The following is a 26,673-nucleotide window of genomic DNA, read 5'->3' as shown; positions in this document are numbered from 1 at the left end:
ACTTTTTGAATCAAAATATGAACTAAAAATATGTGAGTTTGATTGGAGCAACAAGAACAATAACAAGTAATCATAGCAATGGGATGTTAATTGGTGTCTGAGTGGTTCTATTCATAGTAACAATGGAACATAATATCTCTGTGTTCTTTACTGTTCCATAACACTTTGCTAGATCATTTATTATAATGCCAATTATATTGCACTTGAAATTCATAGGTATTTTAGCAGCATAATGGGACAGGGATGGAATTTAAAACAGCTTTTATCCATCAGGGAAAGTGTTTATTTTGCCAAAGTGTAAGTGTTAGTTGCTCAGTCGTGTCCAACTCTTTGCAATCCCATGGACTCTAGCCCTCCGTGCTCCTCTGTCCATGGAATTCTCCAGGCAAGAATACTGGAGTGAGTAGATGTTGCCTTCTCCAGGGGATCCTCCAACCCAGGGATTGAGCCCATGTCTCCTGAATTGCAGGTGAATTCTTTACTGTCTGGGCCACCAGGGAAGTCCCAAGAATACTGGAGTGGGTAGCCATTCCCTTGTTTATTTTGCCAAAAATTTCTTAAACTTTAAAATTCCAAATGAGAAAAATTTGAGGGTTTTAATTTCTCCAAAATCCTGGTTAGGGTGTTTGTGCAGTTAGAGATTGATCAGTTTTTGTAACAAGAGGCATAGAGAATGCATACTAATTTCCTTTTTATAGAAATTATTTTCAACAATTTTAATAAGTAGTGTCTTAGATATAGATGTTGAGAGAGAATCTTACTTTATTTCTTTGTGTGCCAATATAGCTAGTGACTACTTCAATTGTTTCAGTTCATCCAAAAGTAAAACAGAGTTGGCCATTATCTAGTGATTTATTTCTTTATAGCAAATTTAGAGAAGGAAATGCAACCCTCTTCAGTATTCTTGCCTGGAAAATCCCATGGATAGAGGAGCCGGGCTACAGTACATGAGGTCACAAAAAGTCAGACACAACTGAACAACTGATCACATAGTAAATTTAAACAATTTCAGTGTGAATGAAATGAAAACTTTTGTTGTCATAATTCTTTAGTTTGCCTATTTCAGTTCCCTAGATAATGGATAATTATTTAAAAATTTAATGATTTTATAAAGTCTACCTCAAATCTGTTAAGAATATGGAGAGAAACTCATTAGAAATAAGCTTAGTTAAGAAACTATCCAATAAACCATACAGATATTGTTTAGTGTCTCAAAATATTAACTGCAATTGTAATTTGGGTTCCTCTGTTCATTTATTTGCTTATAGCAAACTTGGAATAATATTTCTACCTTTAGATTTTATAGCAGCAACATGGAATTGGTGATAACAGTATAATAACAGCTATCATTTTTTGAATACTTTATGTCAGGATCTAGGATAAGCACTTTAAGTATATTATTACATTTCATCCTCCCCCAAACTCCTCCAAACTCCAAAGAAACTTAGAAATAAGTAATTTGTCAAAGATTTCATAGTTAATCTGTGTGGGAAATAGGATTTGAATAAAGACCAGTGTGTTGCTAGATCTTATAGTCTTTAAAAAAATTTAAAGAATTTTTAAAATTGAAGTTACTCTCAGTTTTTATAAACAAATATGTCATAAAACAGGGTCATGAATAAAGTAAAAATATTGAATCTCCCACTGTTAACAATATATACATGTAAACATATTTTTACTAAAAATGGATCATGCAACATTAATTATTTGTTTTTGTCTTCCACCTAAATTATTTTTATTACCTTTTCTGAAAATACATACAGGATTACCTATTCTTTCTCTTGGCAACAAAATAAAATATTACATTGATTTATCATGACTTATTTAACTAGTCCCTAGTTCACTGACACTTAGGCTTCTTTCATGTTCCCTTCCGCAAACAACTGTGTGTATGTGTGCATACATACATGCCTGTTGGAGAATATCTTCCAGAAATTTTTTTTTCTTATTATTTTTTTAAATGGAAAAAGCTGGATTAAGCATTTAAAATTTTGATAAACATGTCCAAATTGACCTCTGAAAAATTAACACACTTCCAAAAGTTTTAAAAAATATCTACCACACATTTTCCAATAATGTCTCTCTTTAAACTTGTCATGACAAAAGAATAATTATTTGAAATCTAACAATTTTCCAATATAACTATTGTTAATTTTAGTTTCTCCATTTCCTTTTTATATTGTGTACACCAGGTTATTTGTCTTTATAATTTTATTCAATTTTGATTCGCAGATGCTATTTTTATTTTAGTCCAAACATTTAATAAATTTTCTTCTGTCTTTGTATGTAGTATTTTATTTTTCTCTATGAAAAAAATTTAGGTAGTCAGACTTGATATTTTCTTTTATAGCTTCTGTAGTCTGTGATAAATTGGAGAGGAAATGGCAACCCACTCCAGTGTTCTTGCCTGGAGAATCCTAGGGCTGCCATCTATGGGGTCGCACAGAGTTGGACACGACTGAAGTGACTTAGCAGCAGCAGTCTGTGATAAACTTAGATTAGCCTTATCTAGCCCTGAGATTATTAATAAGATGTATCATCCTTTCCTCTGGTGTACATTTATTGTTTTGTTTCAGGAAGGAGGACCCCTTCCAAGGCCTGACAGGGGGCTGTTGTCTAACACTGGGAAACGAATTGTTGGAGGAGACACACGTGCTGAAAAATTAAGAGACTTTATTGGGAAAGGGTACCCAGGTGGAGAGGCGGAGGTTAAGGGAACCCAAAAGGACTGCTCTGCCAGGTGGCTCGCAGTCTCAGGTTTTTAAGGTGATGTGATTGGTTTCTGGGTTATCTCTGGCCAATCATTCTGTCTCAGCATCATTCCTGGTGATGCACACATCTCTCAGCCAAGAAGGATTCTAGTGTGGAGGATTCTGAGAGGTGGTGGGACACGTGACCTCTTCTTTTGACCTTTCCTAAACATTTCCAGTTGGTGGTGGCTTGTTAGTTCCCTGTTTCTTACCAGGACCTCTTGTTGTAAAATAGCTCATGCAAATGGTTACTATGGTACCTGGCCAGGGTGGGTGGTTTCAGTTCTTGTTTCCCCTAATAGTTAGTTTCATTGTTCACACTAGAAGTATTTATTTGTGTGGAGTTTTGTAAGCCATAAGCAATATTTAGTTTCACTGTTTTATTTTTAAAAAGACAGATCATTTGCCTCAGCAGTACATATTCAATAGTTCATCTAGCCACATGGTTTTTAAATGTCACTTTTACCATTTTCAAAATTCCTGTACAAATTTTGAATTATTTCTATTCTTTATTTTAAGCTTCATTGATCTGCCTAAATATTCTGGGCAAAGACAACTTTAAAAATATTTAACAGCATTTTGATAAAGCACTGACCGTTCCAGACTGGGCACTGACCAATCAGAGGAGATGCCAGCCATCTCCAACTGCTACAGAAACATGGAAGCATCCCACTGATTGATTTGCTTATTGAACAATATACTGTATTTGAGAATAACTAGCTCCAAACACAACACAAACTAAACATATTAATATATCATTTGCTAAATGCAAAAGATAATAATATGTATGTTATCTTTAATAATAATAGTATGGACTAATAATAATATAATAACAAATAATATAGGGCTGTGGTTCTCGGTGAGGATGAGGAAGTTCACTTCCAGCCCTGTTTCCTCCCTGTTTGCATTCCCTTAGGGAAGCAACTTGAAGACAACCTGGAGTACAAGCCTCATTTTAAATTGCATATTCAAATTACCCAACTAGGTTTGTTAACATGCCACTGACACTGAGATCATTTACAAACTGAAGCACAATAGACTTGGTTTTGATATCAGTTAAGGTAAGGCTGTGCTCCATTATTCAGAGTTTAATCAGCCAGTTAAAATCTCCATATTCAAAATTAAAGATATGCTGTGTTACTTTTTAAAATTATCTTTGCATTGATTTTGGTACATGCCTTGGTCTGTGTGTGTATTGGAAAAGAATTTCCAGACATGAGGCAGAATGAGAGAATAGAATTTATTAGAGTGGGATATGCTGTTAGAACAGCAGGCCAGCCCAAGGGAGAGTCTAGGGCTAGTCACCAATTTTTATAGCCTCAAGACAGAGGAAATTCCTGCTGGAAGGGTAGCATTAGGTGATTGGTAGAATGCTATAGGGTGGGTAACAGGGTATTTTACCTAATATGGAGTTGAAGAACTGGCTCATTTAGATTTGGAAGCTCATGGCAACAGTTGCTATGGGGCTTGGTTAATTCTGGTGATTTTTTTCCTGTGACCTTGGTATAGGGCTCCACAGTACTGATTTCTGAAGAATTCAGATATCATTAACAGTAGTACAAGATTTTTATTTTTACTCAGAGGAAACCTGAATTTTAAATGTGAGAAATTTTGACTTGAATATATGTTTCTTCCTCACTGAGGAACAAAATAACTTCTTAGCTTAAAGTCCATATGGGGAATGAAGGGAAATCTATACTCCCTTCACCTGCTGATGGGCCTCTTGTCAGATCACTAGGTTCTGTCTGAGTCCATCTTGTACTCTACCTCTGAAGAAGCACTGACTTTTCAATAGGTCAGGGGCAAAATTGAAGCTGTTTTTAGGGATGCAGGTTTGGCAGAGAAGTAGAAATAAACCTACCTTTAGGCATATATCTCTGTTGACTTAAAAAAAATTCACAATGTCAGAGCTGCAAGTTAAGTTTTGTTTGGGGAAAATGAGGACTGCAGCCAGGGAAACAGCACTTCAGATAGCTCTGAGAAACTGCTCCAAAGAGGCAGGGGGAAGGACAGCATATATGTGATTTTGGTAAAGGGGGAGTACATGAAATCAAGCACAAATTTTTTGTAGAAGATTTCACTGGTCATGGACATCACCAGATGATCAACACTGAAATCAGATTGATTATATTCTTTGCAGCCAAAAATGGAAAAGCTCTATACAGTCAGCAAAAACAAGACCAGGAGATGACTGTGGCTCATATCATGAACTCCTTATTGCCAAATTCAGACTGAAATTGAAGAAAGTAGGGAAAACCACTAGACCATTCAGGTATGACATAAATCAAATCCCTTATGATTGTACAGAGGAAGTGAGAAATAGATTTAATGGACTAGATCTGATAGATAGAGTACCTGATGAACTATGGACAGAGGTTCATGACATTGTACAGAGGCAGGAATCAAGACCATCCCCATGGAAAAGAAATGCAAAAAAGCAAAATGGCTGTCTGAGGAGGCCTTACCAATAGCTGTGAAAAGAAGAGAAGCGAAAAGCAAAGGAGAAAAGGAAAGATATTCCCATCTGAATACAAAGCTCCAAAGAATATCAAGGAGAGATAAGAAAGCCTTCCTCAGTGATCAATGAAAAGAAATAGAGGAAAACAACAGAATGAGAAAAACTAGAGATCTCTTCAAGAAAATTAGAGATACCAAGGGAATATTTCATGCAAAGATGGGCTCGATAAAGGACAGAAATGGTACGGACCTAACAGAAGCAGAACATTAAGAAGAGGTGGCAAGAATACACAGAAAAACTGTACAAAAAAGATCTTCATGACCCAGATAATCATGATGGTGTGATCACTCACCTAGAGCCAGACATCCTGGAATGTGAAGACAAATGGGCCTTAGGAAGCATCGCTATGAACAATTGCAAAGATTGTATATATCTGGGAATACTAGAATTATGTAATAATATAATAAAACAATAAATGATTTTACTTTCTATGCGGAATTCTGAATGACTTATTGAGATACAGTGTTAGTTATAAGTGACTATTATTACTGAAATGCAATCAAATAAGTTACCCCATTATTCTGAAATTAATTTGTTCATTCAATGTAGTGAATCTGGAAAATAGATTAAGCCAAAGCATCACTTGTTTTTGGCAAGGGATAATTTTAGGAATAGTTTTGTGATACTGAAAATGAACTTCACTCAAGCTTCATTTTCCTCTTTAAAATATCAGGCACAATGCCAGGTCCATAGAAGTCCCTGCAAATAATCCACTTGACACTTGGATTTCTAGCTATAAATAGTGAATCTTGAGAGAAAGGAATGTTTTATTTAACCCATATCATCCAGTATTTAAAATGGTCTGTCAATAAGCATGCTGAATAAAGACTCTCCAAGGATACCTACACCCTAATCCCTGGAATTTATGAATGTTACCTTATATGGCAAAATAATTTGCAAATATGATTAAGGATTTGAAATGGGAAATTATTGTTGTATTAGTTTTCTAAGGCTAATGTAACAAAGTACCACAAACTGGGTTTCTTAAAAACAGATGTTCTTTGTCTCAGAGTCCTGAAGTCTGGCAGTTGGAGATTAAGGTGTTGGCAGAATTGGTTCCTTCTGTGGACTGTGAGACAGAATCTGTTCCATGCTTCCCCGCTAGCTTCTGGTGGTTTGCTGGCAATCAGGTGTCCCATGATTTGAAGAAGCATCACCCCAATCATTTCCTTGATCTTCACATGGTGTTTTCCCTGTGCTCAGGGTGTTTTGTCTCTGTGTCCGAAGTTCCTTTCTTTATAATACGTCATCAATCATGTTGCATTAGGGCCTCCCTTAATGATCTCACCTTAATGATTCAGTGGCCTGATTTCTAAATAAAGTCATGTTCTAAGGTATGAGGGTTGAGAACTCAATTGACATGTGAATTTGGGGGGACATAACTCAATTCCTAGCCATCCTGGATAATCCCAATGGGCCATACGTATAATCATATGAGTCTTATAAGAGGGGTGCAGGAAGGTCAGAAGTAGGAAACAGGTGATGGAAGTAAGAAGCTGGAGTGGTGTGAGGGAAGGAGTCACCAGCCAAGGTATGTAGATGACTTCCAGAAGCTGAAAAGACAAAGAAATGGATTGTCCCTTAGAGCCTTCAGAAGGAAATGCAATTTGTCAGCACCTTGACTTTGATCCAGTAAAGCTGACTTCAGACTTCTAGCTTCCAGAACTGTAACAGAAAATATGTATGTTGTTTTAAGGCATTAAATTTGTGGCAGATTATTCCAGTGCAACAACATGAAACTAGTATGCTTAATGAATTTTTGCTTTGAAAATAATTTTCTTAAAAATAGTTTAAAATTTATTTTAATTGTTTGGATAAATGAACATTAGTGCAGCCACCTCAGGAGAACTTACTTTCCCAGCAATATATCTAGTAAATTGTGTTCTTCTCCAAGAAAATGCTTACATTCTTGATATGATTTATTCCTGTCTGCTCTTCCCAGGACTGCAAATCAGTTACTCTATCCTTACATAAATGTGTTGTTTTATAGTTATTCAAAGACTTCCTATTTAGAAGCCCCATGTGTCTTGAATTTAATATCTGCCTTTGACATTGTGCATTTATTTCATAAAATCATTGTTCTTTGATTAGTATTTTTTATTTATCCAGAATCATGTTGTCTTATTTCTGTTTCTGTTATTTAAAATGTATCTGAAAGAATTTAGAATTTAGAAGTAGATATGGAAAGAACTATGAGTTCAAGAACCTGAGAAATATATTTGTACATAGTTTACATAGTATATCCATTTTTTTGAGTGAGTTTTGCTGGTCATTGAATGTATTTAAATACAGCTGTGTATTACCTCATATCCTTTATTATCTGTAGAATTTGTAGTGACCTCCATACGGTTGCAGAGTCAAACACAACTGAAGTGCCTTAGCATGCATGCAGGTACACACCCACACACACTCTCTCTCTCTCTGCTTTTACTCCTAAAACTGTAATTTTGTCTTCTCTCTTTTTTTTCTTGGTTAGTCTGACCAGAGATTTTTCAATTTTATTGATTGCTTCCAAGAGCTAGTCTTGGATTTCATTGAATTTCTCTTTTTCCCCTCCTGTTTACTATTTCATTGATTTCTGCCTGTATATTCATTATTCCTCTCTTTCTCTTGCTAGGCTTATTTGCTTTTCTTTCTCTGTTTAATTTTTATTTACTTATTTTTTAAGGAGGAAGCTGAATTCATTGATTTGAAACCTTTTTAAATTTTCTAATATAAACCCCTCCTCTCTAAATTTCCCTCTAGGTGTGCTGGACAGAGCTCCGTGGCGTCCCGGTGACAGCGCAGGTGCTTTGCATGAGTGTGGTCTGTATCCCGTGCTCAGTCAGGTTTCCTACCTTACCTCCAGGCTCAGTAGGGGCTTCTGCTTTACTTCTCTCAATAGCATTATACCTGGGCCTCGTGGTGGGAGGGATTACTGTTTCTGTGTTCAGGCTCTTGGGTGTGGGCAGATGGATACTCCTGCTTCCCACTTGAAGTGCAGACAGCTTTTACCTCTCAGCTTTCCCGCAGCAGTTCCCCTTTTCCCAAAACAGGGTCAAGGGTGTTGCCTTTCCACCCCTTCATCACGGTAAGTAGCTCTTTTGAACCCTAGCAGGTGAGAGTTCTTTGCACAGGTGAAGACTTGCTGGCTGAGACCAGGTTCCCGGAAGTGGACGGAGTTACAGGCGGGCTGGCTAGGGGGACTCCCAGAGGTCTCCACCTCTGTGCCCTGGAGCTCTGGGTTTAGAGGCTGGGAAAAGTGATTTAAGTGAGTATAGGCTCCACTTCTGTTTTGGGTTCCCTTGGAGTCTAAAGTGTCACATTATTCCGGCTACTATGAATTTGTGAAATTGTTAGTTTTCTTCTTACTCTTGAGTGGTGGCTGTCTTCTTCCAGTGCTCTGAAAAAGGTAAAACAGTTTGTGTCTGTATCTCCTAAGAGGCCTTTATAACCCTTTGAAACTCAGGTCATCTTGTTGCCTTTTGACCTTGTTGGAGGAGTTTGTTATTTCCTCGTTGTGTCTTGCCCCTGCAAAAATTTGAAGTGACGGATGGACCAGTGTTATAGCTGTTTTATTGGCAAGCAAAGGAAAATACCTTCTTGAGGCATGAGGGAGGGCTGACCAAAAGACTAGAAGAGAAGCCCCGGGCTCAGTTTTGGCTCCTCTTTTTATACAATTTTTCTCCTCCTGAGCCTGCCCTATGTAAACTGGGCTAGCCAGGAGGGCTGTTTGTTTTACCTAACGTCCTCACTCTGGTCCTCGGACCTTTCTTTGTTCTATTTTTGCGGGCTTTTTCCTTCTTACCTCTGTATGCTTACCTCTGTATTAAAAAAAAAAATTTAGTGATTTACAATTGAACATATGAAGTTTTTATAATAGAAATAACATTTAAAAGAATAGAAAAAAAGGGAAAATTGTCTACCTTTGTTTATGCAAAATTTGATGAAAAAAACCTGAAAAGAAATTTAAAAAATATCTCCCATAAACAAGGATGTGATGATTCAAACCAAACTGATCAAATTCATCAAGTAATGTATAAAAATATTAGACTTGAGGAACAAGTTGGGGTTATTCCAAGATATCTGAGTTGAGTTTAGGCATTTTAAGATCACCTAGTATAATTCCCCACTGTAACAAAGAAAGTGAGAAAAATCAAGTAATTTTTTTCAGTTAATGAAGAAATAGCATTTAGTAAAATATAACAGTGTTGTATGATTAAAAAAAACAAAACTTTGTAAGCTAAAAATAAACTTGAAACCAAAAGTTGCTCAGTCCTGTCCACTCTTGCAACCGCATGAACTGTAGTCCACCTGTCTCCTCTGTCTGTGGGATTTTCCAGGCAATAATACTGGAGTGGGTAGCAATTCCCTTCTTCAGGGGATCGTCCCAATTTAGAGATTGAACCTGGGTTTCCTGCATTGCAGGCAGATTCTTTACAGTCAGAACAACCAGGGAAGCCTAAAAATAAGCTTAAATTACTTTATAAACATCTACTCAAAGTACAGCAAATAGCATGCTAATTGGTTGTAAATATTAAAGTTTCACTCAGAGACTAAGGCAAGGACACCCACGCTTACTGTGTTTGTCATTGTCCTAGATGTCATAGCTGTTGCAATGAAGCAAGAAGAAAAATGCAAAGCCTAGAATACAGGAAATAAAACTATTATTATTCACATATAGCATGGTGTGTAGGATAGAGAAATTCTAAAAAATATAAACTACTTATTTTAGACAGTGAATTTAGCAAAAGAATGAGGTCATTAGAAACCAAGCTAGAATGTAGAATTTTTAAAAAATAGTACATTTACAATAGCATCCATACAAAGGAACACAGGGCACCTTAGGAGTCTATTTTCCCCAAATCATTTTTTAGGCCTCATGGGTAGATGGAAGATAGTCGTGAAGATGGGTGATTATTTTATTCATATATTTTATAGCTTCACAGATTTGTTATAGATTATATATCAAATAGTAATAAAGCTAGCAAAAACTAGAAATATACACATATTGGATGAGTAATACAGTATTTTTAAAATTAAAAATTTTATGAAATGAGTTCACACATATCAATAAGAGATGAGTAGAAAAATATTTTTTTTTAAATCTTAAACAGACCTATTACTGGCAAAATATTCAAATGGATTAAACACAAAAAAAGTGGCTAATCTCACATTTAATTGAAAAATATGCAAAATATTTGAGAAATATTAAATAAAGCAAAATCACTGCAGGTGGTAACTGCAGCCATGAAATTAAAATATGCTTACTCCTTGGAAGACAAGTTATGACCAACTTAGCTAGCATATTGAAAAGCAGAGACATTATTTTGCCAACAAAGGTCTGTCTAGTCAAGGCTATGATTTTTCCAGTGGTCATGTATGGATGTGAGAGTTGGACTGTGAAGAAAGCTGCGCGCCAAAGAATTGATGCTTTTGAACAGTGGTGTTGGAGAAGACTCTTGAGAGTCCCTTGGACTGCAAGGAGATCCAACCAGTCCGTTCTAAAGGAGATCAGTCCTGGGTGTTCTTTGGAAGGAATGATGCTAAAGCTGAAACTCCAGTACTTTGGCCACCTCATGGGAAGAGTTGACTCATTGGAAAAGACTCTGATGCTGAGAGGGATTGGGTATAGGAGGAAAAGGGGACGACAGAGGATGAGATGGCTGGATGGCATCACCGACTTGATGGACATGAGTTTGGGTGAACTCCCAAACTCATGAGGTGGTGACGGACAGGGAGGCTTGGTGTGCTGCAATTCACGGGGTCGCAAAGAGTTGGACACGACTGAGCGACTGAACTGAAATAAAGGATTCATGCCAGAAGCAATTTTCTTCTAAGAAATTAGCCAGCATTTATAACATCTAATAGAAGTAGATATAGAATTACTCATAAAATAGTAGTAAAGGGAATTTTCTGGCAGTCCAGTGGTTAGGACTCTGCACTTTCACTGCCAGGCCCAGGTTCCATCCCTGGTGGGGGAACTAAGATCCTGCAAGCTGTGTGGCTTGACCAAAAACAAAAAAAAAAAGTGGTAAAATTGTAAGGTAGTCAAACCTTCCTGAGAATAATAGGATAATACCATTCATAACATTGTACTCTTGACCTAGAAATTAATTAGCCAGAATATTATTCTAAAACCTAGAAACAGTGCTATATAATTTGTGATGCATTTTTTTATTAAAATTTGTGGTAGAGGAGACTAGAGATATAATGTCTTTATGTATACACTTATAAAGCTCAAGTTATTATTGTCCTACATGGTGACATTGTAGATTTTCCAATAATATTAAGAACAAATCACTTAGCTCAACATCCTCTAGGTTGATGCATGTTGCTTCAAATGGCAAGATTGCATTCTTTATTACTGCTGAATAATAGTCCATTGTACACATAGATATACACAACATTTTTATCCAGTCATCTGTTGATGAACACTTAGGTTCCATATCTTGGCTACTGTAAACAGTGGTGCAATGAAGGAAGAGGAACTTTCATCTTTTCAAATTACATGGATTGTCCTGGAGGGTATTATGCTAAGTGAAATAAATCAGACAGAGATAAACAAATATGGTGTGAGCTCATTTATAAGTGGAATCTTAAAAAAAAAAAAAAAAAACAAATGAATAAAACAAAACAGAAGCAGACATAGATACAGAAGACTAACTGGTAGTTGCCAGAGAGAAGGGAGGTAGGGGGACTGATGAACCAGGTGAAAGAGGTTAAAAGGTATAACTTCCAGCTATAAAGTAAATAAGTCATGGGGGTGTAATGTGCACATAGGAAATGTCATCAGTAATACTATAACAGTTTGATGATGGATGGTAGCTGGTTGTATTATGGTGATCATTATGCCTGAAATATTGAATCACTCTGCTGTAAACCTGAAACTAATATAATATTGTGTTAATTATAACTCAGTTGAAATATTAGAAGAAAGAAAAAATGTACCACTTTTAACCAACTTAGGTACATATGTGTGTGTGATTATGGTATGGTCTTTTGGACATGTTAATATGACTTATTGTTGATACAAATTGTTATGAATTTTGTGGCAGGAGGCTGAAAGATCATCCCTTGAGATTTACATTTTAATGTTGAATTAGGAAATAAGTAATCTACTAATACATTTTTCACTTTTGGATATATGAGAAAATTAAAGATATTCAATGGCTTCCATGAGAAATGAGAGAGAGATCTCAGTCGTGAAACACACAAGAATGTTTGCATAGTATCTAAATTTATGTTCATTTATGAAAATTTACTCGGAGAAGGCAGTGGCACTCCACTCCAGTACTCTTGCCTGGAGAATCCCATGGACAGAGGAGCCTGGTAGGCTGCAGTCCATGGGGTCACGAAGAGTCAGACATGACTGCGCGACTTCACTTTCCCTTTTCACTTTTATGCATGGGAGAAGGAAATGGCAACCCACTCCAGTGTTACTGCCTGGAGAATCCCAGGGATGGGGGAGCCTGGTGGGCTGCCGTCTATGGGGTCGCACAGAGTCGGACATGACTGAAGTGACTTAGCAGCATGAAAATTTACTGAGTACCTACTGCATCTGGCACAAAATGTATCAGTGAATGAACAGGACAGAATCTCTTTCCTCATGGAGCTTCCATGGTATGAAATGTGACAATGATATGAATTCTCACTTGATTTCAGTGACAGGGAATTTCTTTTCTCATGTTGTTATTAAGCCACGAGGTACTCTCACAAAGAAATGTTAATTTTAAGGGAAGTTTCATCTGTAGAAGGACTATGGTCTATCCTCTCAAGAAGACAGTGCTTTTGTAAATACACTGAGTTTTGTGCATTGATGATCTGGCTCTATTCTTTTAGGCTTGGAATCCCAAGTTTCACAGCCCATCAAAAGCAGGCTCTCACAGTGGCAGGTTCATAGTAACTAGTTTCTTAACATAAATGCCTAAAATCAGATTGCCAATTTAATTTAGTAGGGACAGCAGCTTCCCCAGTGATCTGAATACTCATGCCAGCATGATGAGTGAAGTTTCTCTTTGTAGTCAGACTTCTTGGAAAGTCAAATCAATCAGAGGGCTGCTTAGTGAATATTAAGCCAGGAAGAGAGGACTTATATTGATGAATTGCTTAATGGCAGTGTAAATTGCATGATACATGTAAAATACATGTTAAATATGTCTTGGAGTTTATTGGTGGAAAGTTTTCCCACTTATATACATTTAAGGCAAAACTTTTATTAGTGAGTCTGAAAATAAAAGTTTAGTGTCCACTGTTTTTTCTGTGTCTCTGCTGCTGTGCTTAGGTGCAGTATTAGTTATCTATGACTATAGAACGAATCAGCCTAAAACACAACAGCTTGAAACAATAAACATTTATTGTCTAACACAATTTCTGAGGGTCACAAATCTGGGATTAGATTTGCTGTACGTTTCTGATTTAGAATTTCATGGGGGAAGGCATCAGCCACAGATGCAGTCACCACAGAGCTGTTTGGGACATGACTTACCCAAATCCAAGGAAGAGAGAGATAAGTAGCAAACAAGACAGAAACTGTGCTTTTTATAAACCAGAATTGGAGAAAACACACATCATTTCTGCCATTAAAAAAAAAGAAATTATTGAAGTATAGTTAATTTGCAATATTGTGTTAATCTCTGCTGTACAGCAATGATTCACATATATTTTTTTTTTTCATATTATTTTTCCCCCATTGTATTTTGGGAAGATAGTGAAAGAAGTAATTTAAACTAATCTCTGAATCTTTACGTAATATTTAGAAATATATAATTCCAAATGTACATTAGAATGAAAGTTACATGAAAATTAAAATATTGTATGTATAGGCTTTATATATTTTTAGTATGCCTTTAAAATATGGATGTCTCTACTAGGTAGCACTGAATGAAGAACTATAACTTGGGTAATATATAATCTGTTCACTTTGCATTAAAGGTCACCAGTCACAAATACTAAGAGCGAAGGAATGCTTTGATAAATGACTCTTTAGTGATCTGTTGGCATATTTTAGTTTTAATAGAAGCCTGTGGAGCATGAAAGAGAAAACAAAACATCCCCGAGAAAGAAAATATGCTAAATATTGATGTGAACTAAAAAAAATAACAAATTAATGATTTAAGAGGTGTAACTTCTCAATTAAAATGTGATACATTTTTCATGTGCTCACAATATGACAAAATAGTTTCAATTTATTTTCTCATAATACTTTTATATATTTTACCACATCAAATTCACTAGAAGAAATTGTGTGAAACTTTTACTTATATATACACACATACACACACATAGATATGTATCCATTGCTTGTATTATGGTAGAAGTATATGCAATTTCTAAAATCATGAGAGATTACACAAGAGCTGAAATGACAAAATAGAAGGAAAAATAACCCTTAAGGAAAATTAGCAATTTGAATGTGACAGATTTATTAAGACATATCAAGCTTTTTTTTTTTTAACCCAGTCTCTTCAGAACCAGAAACTGAAACTCTTAGAAAGGGAGTAAGAAATCACTATGAAACTCTCTCTAGTCAAACAGGAATTTGTCACATAGCACTCCTGAATTTGTTCTTAATTGTTCTGAAAGAATGGAATTACTGTTCTTAAAGATGACTTCAATGACACAGTGATCACTGCATCAAAGTACTCACATATACTTTTAAGTTCCGGACATGGAACAGTGGAGTGGTTCAAAATGGGGAAAGGAGTATGTCAAGGCTATATCTTGTAACCCTGCTTATTTAATTATATGTAGAGTAAATCATGCGAAATGCCAGGCTAGGTGAAGCACAAGCTGAAATCAAGCTTGCCAGGAGAAATAATCAGTAACCTCAGATATGTAGATGACAAGTGACCCTAATGGCAGAAAGCGAAGAGGTGCTAAAGAGTCTCTTGATGAAAGTGAAAAAGCTGGTTTAAAACTCAACATTCAAAAAACTAAGATCATGCCATCTGCTCCCATCACTTCATTGCAAATAAATGGGAGAAAAATGGAAACAGAGACAGACTGTTTTTTTGAGCTCCAAAATCACTGCAGATGGTGACTGCAGCCATGAAATTAAAAGATGCTTACTCCCTGGAAGAAAAACCATGACCAACCTAGACAGCATATTAAAAAGCAGAGACATCACTTTGCCAACAAAGGTCCATATAGTCAAAGCTATGGTTTTTCCAGTAGTCATGTATGGATATGAGAGTTCGACTATAAAGAAGGCTGAGAGCTGAAGGATTGCTGTTTTCTAACTATGGTGCTGGGGAAGACTCTTGAGAGTCTCTTGGACTGCAAGGAGGTCAAACCAGTCAATCCTAAAGGAAATCAACCCTGAATATTCATTGCAAAGACTGGTGCTGAAGTTGAAGCTCAAATACTTTGGCCACTTGATGTGAAAAGCTGACTCATTGGAAAAGACCCTGATGCTGGGAAAGATTGAGGGCAGGAGGAGAAGGGGACAACAGAAGATGAGATGGTTGGATGGCATCACTGACTCTATGGACATGGGTTTGGGTGAACCCCGGGAGTTGGTGATGGACAGGGAGGCCTGGCGCACTGCAGTCCATGGGATCTCAAAGAGTCAGACATGACTGAACGACTGAACAAATACTTGTAAGTGGAAATATATTTTCTTCATAATTTTCAAAATAATATGACTTGTTAATGACCAAATCATGAATATAAAGATTATATATTTATCACATCATTATATATTCTTTGCATATTTGCTTATTGGTACTGCTTTTCTTTTTTAGGCCAGGATATTTAGGGCAATGTTTGACTCCTTGATTAGAAGCCAGTGTTGTATTCTAAGTCTGTTGAGATATAATTGACATATAACATTTTATATGTTTACTGTGTACACTGTGATGATTTGATATACTTACACACTAGAAAATGTTTACCACCATGGTGTTAACACTTCCATCACATCAGATAATTATAATTTCTTGTTTATTGTAAGAATATTTAAGACCTATTCTCCTAACAACTTTCACATATATAGTGCAGAATTGTAAATTATAGTTATACATTAGATCCCCAGAACCTATTTATTAACATCTTATCATTGAAAGTTTAGACCCTTTGACCAACATCTCTTATTTTCACCATCTCCCAGCCCCTGGCAGCCAACATTTTACTCTCTTTCCATGAATATAAATTTTTGAAATTCCACATATAAGTAATATCGTACGATGTTTGTCTTTGTTTGATTTATTGCATCTAGAGTAATGCTCTGTAGGGCTAGCCATGTTGTCACAAGTGGCAGGATTCCCTTTTTTCTCCTGGCTAAATATTTAATAATATTTGTTCATACACACAAAACCTATATCTTCTTTATCCATTCATCTATAGACAGATATTTAGGTTGTTTCTATATTGGCTGCTGTGAGTAATTCTGCAAGAACACGGGGGTACAAATTTCTCTTCAGTATAACAATTTTATTTCCTTTAGGTGCCTGCCCAGAAGTAGAATTTCTAGATTATAGGATAATTCTATTTTTCATTTTGAAGTACCTCTATACTATTTTTCAATAGCAACCCACTCCAGTACTCTTGCCTGGAAAATCCCATGGGCAGAGAAGCCTGGTAGGCTGCAGTCCACGGGGTCGCAAAGAGTTGGACATGACTTAGCGACTTCACTTTCACTTTTCACTTTCATGCATTGGAGAAGGAAATGGCAACCCACTCCAGTGTTCTTGCCTGGAGAATCCCAGGACAGGGGAGCCTGGTGGGATGCCGTCTATGGGATCACACAGAGTCGGACACGACTGAAGTGACTTAGTAGCAGTAGCAGCAGCATACTATTTTTCAGGGTAGATATACCAATTTATACTGCTACCAATAGTGCGTAAAGATTACCTTTTCTTCACATGTTGTCTTATCTTCTTTTGATAAAATTAATTCTAATAGATGTGAAGTGACATATTATTGTGTTGATTTGCACTTCTCTGATGATTAGATGTTTAATCTCTTTTCAGGTACCTGCTGGCCATTAATATATCTTCTTTGGAAAAGTGTCTATTCAGTTTATCTGTCCATTTAAAACATTTTTTTTTTCCCTTGGCTGTACTTCCCTAATGGCTCAGTTGGTAAAAGAATCCACCTGCAGTGAGGGAAACCTGGGTTCGGTCCCTGGGTTGAGAAGATCCCCTGGAGGAGGGCATGGCAGTGTCCTTGCCTGGAGAAGCCCCATGGACAGAGGAGCCTGGGGGGCTACAGTCCACGGGGTTGCAAAGAGTTGGACACAACTGAATGACTTTCACTTTCACTGCATGATATGTAGATTCTTAGTTCCCTGACCAAGTATCAGTCCCACACCCCTTTTATTGGAAATGCAGAGCCTTAACCCTCCCTGGACTACCAGAGAAGTCCGTCCTCTGCACATTTTTAAATGGATATTATTTGTACTATTGAGTAAATAGTATTATATGCATTCTTTATATATTTTTATTATTAGTCCTTTATTAGATATATGCTTTGCAAATATTTTCCCCATTCACTAGTTTGCCTTTTTATTTTGTTGATTGTTCCTTTGCTGTAATGAAGCTTTTTAATTTGATGTAGTCCATTTATTTATTTTGCTATTGTTACTTGTGCTTTTAGTGCCATATCCAAAAAAAAAAAGTCATTGTCAGGATGTAAAGGAGCTTCTCCCTATGTTTTCTTCTAGGAGGTTTAGGTCTTATGTTTAAGTCTTCTATCCATCTTGAGTTAATTTTTGTGAGTGGTGTAAGATAGGAATCCGACTTCATTCTTCTGCTTGTAAGTATCCAGTTTTTTCAACATTGCTTGACCCCCCTTGTCAGATAGAGGTTGAGAGTTTATTTCTGGGCTTTTAATTCTGTTCCATTGATATGTGTGTCTATAGCTTTAAATTATAGTTTGAAATCAGTAAGCATAATGATACCAATTTTGTTCTTCATTCTCAGTATTGCTTTTCCATCTTGAGTTCTCAGTGACTCCATAAAAATTTAAGATTTGTTTACTTATTTTTTACCCATCCAACTATTCGGTGCCTTTTGATTGAAAAATTCCTCACTTGCTCTCAGTTCCCCTATGGGAGGAATCATGGAACAAGAAGGTCTCTTCTGGCCCTGAGCTGTGGTGCCATGAGGGAGAGGTGATGTAGGTAAAGTCTGTTTCTTTTACTCTCTCCAGTTAATTCAGACTCATTTTTTTGTTCCAACACTGTGCTGAAACTGCTCTGCTAAAATCTTGCTCTTCCTCCTAGTATTCTATGACATTCTCAGACCTTTTGTGGATATACCTGCTCCACATTTCTTGCTCCCTCTTAGGGAAGAATTTTTAAGCTTGTATCTTGTATGCCTTTTTATCAATCTAGCCATGCACTCAACCAGGTGCTGACAGTTTCTCTCTTGCTTTGCCAAGGGCAGAGATAAAGCTAAAGTTTGAGATCTCTCCTTGTCCTGCCGATTTGGACCAACTTTTTCATGTGCTCACTAGGCATCTTCCAAAACTCAGTGTCACCGCCATAGGGAGTCCATTCAGGGAGCCAGCCACAGAGTTGAGGGTACATAGAGTGCTCTGGTGCCCATGGACTGACTGTGAGACCCTGTAGGGGAAGTATCCCCAGTGCTTTTGGGTGGACTTCTTGATGGAGTCTGTGACACAGTAGGATCTGATTCCCTTTAGTGCCTTCCAAGAGTCTCATCTGCTGCTCTCTCAGCTTCTTTCCAGTTTGCAGTAATGTAGCTCATGAGTCCGTTCTTGGGAGAGGGCGAGAGAGGAGAAGATCTCTTTTGGCAGCTTCCTGCATAAGTGGGAATCCTGAGCACTCACTCACACACTCTCAGTTCCCTTGTGGGAGAAATCATGGGCCAAGAAGATCTCTCCTGGCCCTGAGCTGTACCGCCTTGGGGGAGAAGTGACATAGGTAAAGTCAATTTCTCTTACTCTCTCCAGAGAATTCAAACTCTTTTTTTTTTTTTTTTTCCACTCCAAAAGTGTGTTGAAACTGCTCAGCTAAAGATTTTCCCTTCCAAAAAAACTCTCTCATTTATGTGTGGTTGTCTAAGACAGTGTTCTCCATGGGCTCCCAGACTGTGGCCAAGATGGGCTGGAGCCAGGACTGAGTTCTTTATGTTCATTACCAGGTGCAGGGGTAGGCAGGACTCCTCTTGGATTCGTGGGCATATGGTCCTGGATCCCAGAGCTCCCTCCAAGGCATTTTTGTCTGTGGATGGCTGCCAAGTTTTTATTGTTTGACCATGTTGCTGATGTCACTCCTGAAGTTAGTTTTAATGTTTAGTAAATATTTAGTTTATCTCCACCAGGTTTTCATTCTGTGATGAGGTAGAGATTAAGTAGGCCTAACCCACTCCAGTGTTCTTGCCTGGAGAATCCCAGGGATGGGGGAGCCTGGTGGGCTGTCGTCTCTGGGGTCGCACAGAGTTGGACACGACTGAAGCGACTTAGCAGCAGCAGCAGCAAGTGTCACAAAAGTGGCAGATTGCAAAACTGTAACAAAATCAGAGTATATTTATTCTTGACTCCATTACAAAATAGAAGTGTAGACCCCAAAAGGGTTATTTGTGAATGTCCCCTCTGTCAGCAGTGTTTGATATGTGGAGAATTGGTTCCATATGCATTAGGATATTAGGACCATTCCAAGTCGAAATGTGTAATATCTCAGTATCCTCCTGCTTTGCATTCATCACCGGAAGGAGCAAACCATAAAATGGGTGTAGTAAAGCCCTGCCCACTCAAACTAGCGAATTGGCATCACAAACAATAATAAAATCTACATATGTACGCACATCTTTTTGGGTTCAATGTGCAAGGGCATTCTGGGATATTTGCCATTGGCAGAATGCTAGCATCTTCAGCTTCACTGTGTGTGTGTGTTTGTGAGTCGCACAATTGTTTCTGACTCTCTGCAACCCCATGGACTGTAGTCTGCCAGTCTCCTCTGTCCTGGGAGTTCTCCAGGCAAGAATACTAGAGTGGGCTGCCATTTCCTTCTTAGCTTCACTAAGCATCACCAAATTGCTCTCAAAATTATTGTATTGATTTACACTCTTCAGTGGTATAGGAGCTGCCATTTTCTTACATTTTTGCAGATGTTTGATATTATCCAGGCTTTTTACTTCTGCCAAACTGAAGATGTGAAATAATATCTCATTGTTGTAATTTGCATTTCCTGCACATAAGTGAGGTTGAGCATCTTTTGCTTTCTATTGGCTATTTTGGGCAAGTGTCATATCCCTTGGCCCTTTTTTTCTGTTATATTTGCCTTTTTATTAATGATTTAGAATAATCCTTTGTGTATGACACTGCTATAAAAATTACACTGTGTAATAAGACCAAATGAAAGTTGAATTTTTTTTGGAGAAGATTTTTATGGAGAAAACATTCTCCTTTTTCACTTTAGCAGACCTGTTGGTTGATAATCTGATATATACCACCCTCTTGTAGGAACAATGAGGGATATGTATGAGTTCTCTTCTCAGTATTCATTGTTTCTTTCTTACCACCAAAACCTGATTTAAAAGGAGGTAGAATTTCATTCCTCGAAAAGTTACACTTTTCTGGCTCCTGGTGGGATATAAGTAGGTGTTTCTGGACAAAATTCTGGAAAATCTTCTTTAAAAATGGTCAGACTTTACTGGATTGTATTTTTTACCTCACCACAACTTAACTTTCCTGCCTAAAACATGATCTCAGTGATGGAGAATGATGGGGAATACATTATGTTATCACCATGAAGATGAAAGGTACAGACAAGAATGAGGAGAATAAAAGTAAAAGTAACTGAAGTAATGAAGATATTGTTGAAGGGCTGTGTTTGTATTAGACTGTCAGCTTCAAAAGTTCTTGCTAGAGGAAAAGGTCGTTCCTGATACGTATTTCCCATTGCATAATGGTGCTATTATGTGTCACCTAAGAGAATTCCTAACTTCTGCAGGGACAATAAGAACCTTGATTTTTGAGGTAGACAGGAATAAGCTCCTGTATCACCATAAATCACTTTGTATGGAACTTTTTCACATTTTACATAATTTATTCAATTTTTTTTCAGAAAAGAATACAGTACTTAAATTTTTAAATGTTGATTAAATGATGGGAGTGGAGTTCCTTTTAGTACATGTTGAATTTTATTTAATATATCTGGAGAGGAGATGAAGGGGGTAAACCCTAAGACAAGTCTACCCAGATGGGCTGATGACAGATTAGATCACAGGTGACATCCCAGAGTTGGCAGAGGTAGAGATAACGCAAAAAACAAAATAAGCAAACATTTCTGCTTTCTGAAGCTTAGATTCGTGTTTTGGGAGACAGACTACAAATAGACCACTAATTAAATATGTAATGTAGGTAGGGAATGGTACGTTAAATGAAGAAAAATTAGGAACCGTAAGGAAACCACCATTCCAAAGTGCTTGGGGATTAGCAGAGAGGTTGCTCCGTGTTAGATAGACCTGCCAGCAAGGCTTTTCTGGTAAGGAGATGGTTGAGCACCTGCACAGAGCGAGGAAATGAAACACAGGGCAGCCATGTAGAGGGAATGTTCTAGGCTCGAGTAAGTGCAATGACCCCTGGGACCAGTGAGCAGAGGAGGCATGAGGGAGAGTGAGGGGAGATGGTAGGGGGGAAGCTTGGGGAGCACATCATGTTGGTCCTGATAAAGACTTCTCTTTTTTTTGAGGACTTAGATTAAAAAGTTATATACAACTGCTGGCAGCTTGCCTCTTACATGAAAAATTAAGTATCCAATGCAGCTTTGGGGCCTGACATAACCAGTCAGTATTCTTTGAGCCACACTGAGGCCAGAGAGCATCTGTGGAGTGACAGTGTGTACATTTAAAAAGGTGTCCCTTGTTTGTATGAGGATATATATATTTTTTAATGTATTCTCCATCCCATTTCTGCTGGTAGGCAGCGCATTGTGAGGCTGTGGCTTGGTGAGCAGAAAGTGGCCTTATTACAGCCCCACTTCCATCCCGGGCTTGAGAGTCTCAAGGTTGTTCACAAGCAGCATCATCACACAGGGTGGCTCTGGCAAAGACTCTGCTTTAATCATTTTACTTCTAGCCCTCGGCACAATTTTCAGTTCTAAAATAATGAAACTAGATTGAATTTAGAGTGACTTCAAGTTATTATGCAAGTCTAGTCACTTGAAGATGCTGTCCATCTCTGTATCATGATTCTTGCCCTTACTCTTTCTGAGAGTATTTTTTAAGAATACTCTTAAAAAAGGGACACCAGCAAGGCAGTCATATAATTTCTTTTTCCATTCAATTTTTGTTTTTGTTTTGTTTTATCTCAAGAATGGGAATGAGGTTTTTCTTACACATCTTCTTTGGCTTCCTCATCAACAAAATAATAGATTGGAAGAAAACCAGGTGACAAGGCTTTCTTTCATTCCTGCCCTTTCTTCTGTTTAGTTCCTAATTATCTTTCTTTTTCTTCCATCAGGTAGTTTTTATCAGATACTGGTAATGGTTCCACAAGCCCTTTCTTGAAACATCACTGAAATTTCAGTGGTACCTTTGAATTACACAGCATTTTAAATTCAAGGAAGATAGATTGTAAATTCTCATGATGTGAGGTTTCTTCCTCTCACTTGTAAGTAATACCTGTGGTAGGAAGGATGAAATAAAGAATTAGAAATAAAGATTGTGCATGCCAGAGTTTTACAGTTACTCGGTGAACCCTGGGGTGTGGAGGTTGCAAGGAAGCTCAGATTCCTGGTCTCTTTAAATGTACATCAAGTTTTGTTGTTGTTGTTGTTTTTGAAGGAAAAAGTATATTCAGTAAGTCCAGGGAAGAGATTACTGAGTCTGCTCAGTCCTGCTGGTGGGCATCCTGAGGTGGGCTAGGGGTCACACAGCTCTCCTTGCTGGGCTCTAAGGAGACAGCCTGCTGTGGCTAAAACATGTGTTCTTATTAAATATATATCATAAGTACCTCTGTTGACATAGTTAAACTCCTACCATAAAAAATGCTGTACATAAAACAGCTAAGTTAATGTCTCCATAGCAACCTTAAAACCTGCTGAATGTGGCATTGCTAACTTAAGGGATAGTTGATTTTCGGTCCAGACATGAACACATACTGGGTGTACTTGTGCAACTTTTAGTGTTTATAAAATCATAATAAAACTACATTGAGAACATAAGAGTTTAATGCTGTGTGTTGTGTGGGCAAACCTTGTTTTATCCTCAAGAACAAGCAGCTGTAGTTCTCACAGCCTTCCACTAGTTTGTAGAAATGTCTAGATTCCTTCTCTCAGTAGCTCAGTTTTCTTTGAAGGGAAAAAACAAGAACAACCTAACTTGTTATATGCTGCATGTGTAACAGACTTTGATGGATGGTACATTGTAAATTCTACTGGCTTAAATGTGATTCAAGATTGTCAGTTTGCAGTGGTTTATATGGAATGGTTGTTCCTAATATAGGCAAATGAAAACTGTGGTGTTAAACATATAAACTATTTTTCATGGAACCACTATGTAACCCAGAGCATGACATTGACTTACGACAGCAAGTGTTTCTGATTTAGATTCAAAGAGTCAATATATTCTGATGGAATTTACAAAGTTCGAAAACTGTAATGCCAATCTTTGATATATAAATAGATGATATCCATCTTTATATATCTTAATGTCTTCAGAAAAAAGTACTGAAACCATAAAACGTCAAAATATTTAGGAGAACAGTGTAAATGGGTTAATATTAGCAGCATGTTCTATAACGCAAATGTTATTTATAATGCAAATATTGCAGCCAGTTTTTAAGGACCACCATTTTGAATTACCATAGTTAAGATTAAATCTTGCTTAATCGGTGGGTTTTCCCTCCCTGGCATATAAGCCATTTATTTCTAAAATGAAGCTATTTTATCCCTTGTCATCACACAGCCATAAAAATTGCAGGCAGTGAGAAGTTAGCAATGGCTGCTTCACAGACCCACAGCAATACTTAGTAACAGATTTTCAAAGCAGTTCAAAGAGTCCAGTTTCCATCTGTGTTTGGTGAAGGGTGCACAAACCTTGAGGCCATCTGAAAACTCAGCTTCATCTCTAACACTTGGAATAACAAAGGTGTTATTTTTCAAAGCTGCATTCTCCCCTCCTGGGGTGGCTGTGCAGATTCAGTTCAGGGAAGGTGGGAAACTTCAGAGCAGGTATTCTCCTTCTGGACTTTGCCTCCTTCAGGGAGTTCCTTTGAGGGTGTCACAATGCTGGCCTCCTGAATATGGGTTATTGCCAATAGAGGCCAAGAGGTAATGAACCTTATAGACAAATCCCTTCTGATTTTCTGAGCAAAATATCCACATGGAGCCAGTATCTCCTTTCTTCCTGGCCAGGGGTGCTATTTAATCAGGATAAAGTAGGGGGTGCTCTCTGCCCATGTTACACTGAGGAATGCAGCCTGAACATCAAATTCTGTTTCACTCAGCTGCATTCCTAAAACTAAGGCTGCAAGTTGTTGGGGGAAAAGATAGTTCAATGTCCTTGTCTTTGGTTGCTACAAATGAGTGTAAGCATTCTATGGAATACATAGTTTTTCTGTTTATTTTAATATCTCCTGTGTTACTTTTCTATATCTTCTGTGCACACTTTTTGATATGGTGTCTTTTTAAAAGCATAACACTTATCTTATGCAAAGCAAATTGCATAATTGCACAATGAGTGGGATGCTAATGGGAATGTGGATATTTGCTGTCTGCTGTCTCTTTGTGATACCTTTCTGTCCTTCTAACTAACATGGAGAAGTCAAGACTAATGTGAGCAGTTCACTCAGATAGATTCTCTATTTTTGATTTTCTGAGTTATTCTGATGTCTCAAAACTTACCCAGAAACTCTTTTGTAAATTCCCCAAAAGCAACATCAAATTATTCTTCCATTTACTTCAAATTCCAATAACTATGTGAGTAGTTTTATTTGAGAATGAAGTGAAGTGAAGTGAAGTCGCTCAGTCGTGTCTGACTCTTTGAGACACCATGGACCGTAGACTACCATGCTCCTCCGTCCATGGGATTTTCCAGGCAAAAGTACTGGAGTGGATTGCCATTTATTTGAGAATAAGCTACCTGAAAAAATGCATACCTTTCATAAAAATCACTGATTGATATATCCTAAGACGTCTTTATAAGACCAAAATTTTTATTTTAAAGGGTCGATTAAAAAAAAATTTAATGTGATAAAAGTGAGATTTTGTGATAGAAGTAATAGAACTTATATATAAATATTGTCCTTATTATATAAAGATTTTCTAATTTTTAAAAATCCATCATACATAAATTCCTTTAGTAAATAAAACTTTACTTATTTAATAAGAAAAATTTATTCTACTTATGAAAGTAAAATAAATAACAAAAAATCTTTGTAAGTAAAAGTGCTTCTGACCTCAAGATGAAATATACTATTTTGGTATGACAAAGCACTTTGTCTGAAGTTTAAAAAGGAATCATAGTAACATTTTCAGTAAAATTAAATGGGGGCTTCCCAGGTGACTCGGAGAAGGCAATGGCACCCCACTCCAGTACTCTTGCCTGGAGAATCCCATGGATGGAGGAGCCTGGTAGGCTGCAGTCCATGGGGTCTCTAGGAGTCGGACATGACTGAGCAACTTCACTTTCACTTTTCACTTTCATGCATTGGAGAAGGAAATGGCAACCCACTCCAGTATTCTTGCCTGGAGAATCTCAGGGACAGAGGAGCCTGGCAGGCTACAGTCTATGGGGTCACAAAAGAGTCAAGAGATGGACACTACTTAATGACTAAACACTGAAAAAAAAAAAAAAAGATAAAAAGGTATTAGCATCAAGCTGTGAACTTCTTTTTAGGGGAGAGAGAAGTGGAGAAGAATTTAACAAGATTGTACTGCTCTCAAGTTTCCAGTAGGGTAGAACCAGCAATAGTCCTCCATGTGAAACAGCACAGACCAGGAATGCCCACTGAGAACCAACATGAATGAAGGAATCATGGCTGACATATTGCTACTATTTTTACACAGGAGACTTGCTTCACTGTCTCAGCAGTTCTTCACTATCAATGCCTGTACAAAGAATCCTAAAATAAAGTAGAAAGTAGGGGTAAATGAGGAGGTAATAGATTATACATAAAAAGTCAGATGCAATGAAACAGTCAAAATGTTTGGCAAGAAAAAGCACCTAAAAGCTGTTGAGATAAGAAATTAGATAATCGTATTCCATCCACAGCCAAGCTTCTCTCTCAGCACTTACAGTTTAGTGAGAAAGGAAAGCATTTAAAAAATAACGGTGTTGAGTATAGTCATAGAAATACCAAGCCCTCATATGATAAGGACACTAATATGAAGACATCTAGGGCAACAATGCAGGTTAGTAAATGGATTGTCATTAAAGATTCCAGTTTTTGAAAGTTCAATTTGTTCTAAACTAGTCGATTTGAATGTATCATGTTTTTTCTATCACTCGGAACTTT

This window comes from Bos indicus x Bos taurus, chromosome 1 (assembly GCF_003369695.1).
Source record: "Bos indicus x Bos taurus breed Angus x Brahman F1 hybrid chromosome 1, Bos_hybrid_MaternalHap_v2.0, whole genome shotgun sequence".
Taxonomy (NCBI): Eukaryota; Metazoa; Chordata; class Mammalia; order Artiodactyla; family Bovidae; genus Bos; species Bos indicus x Bos taurus.
The sequence above is the reverse complement of the archived record's forward strand: the minus strand, read 5'-3'. Positions refer to the sequence as shown.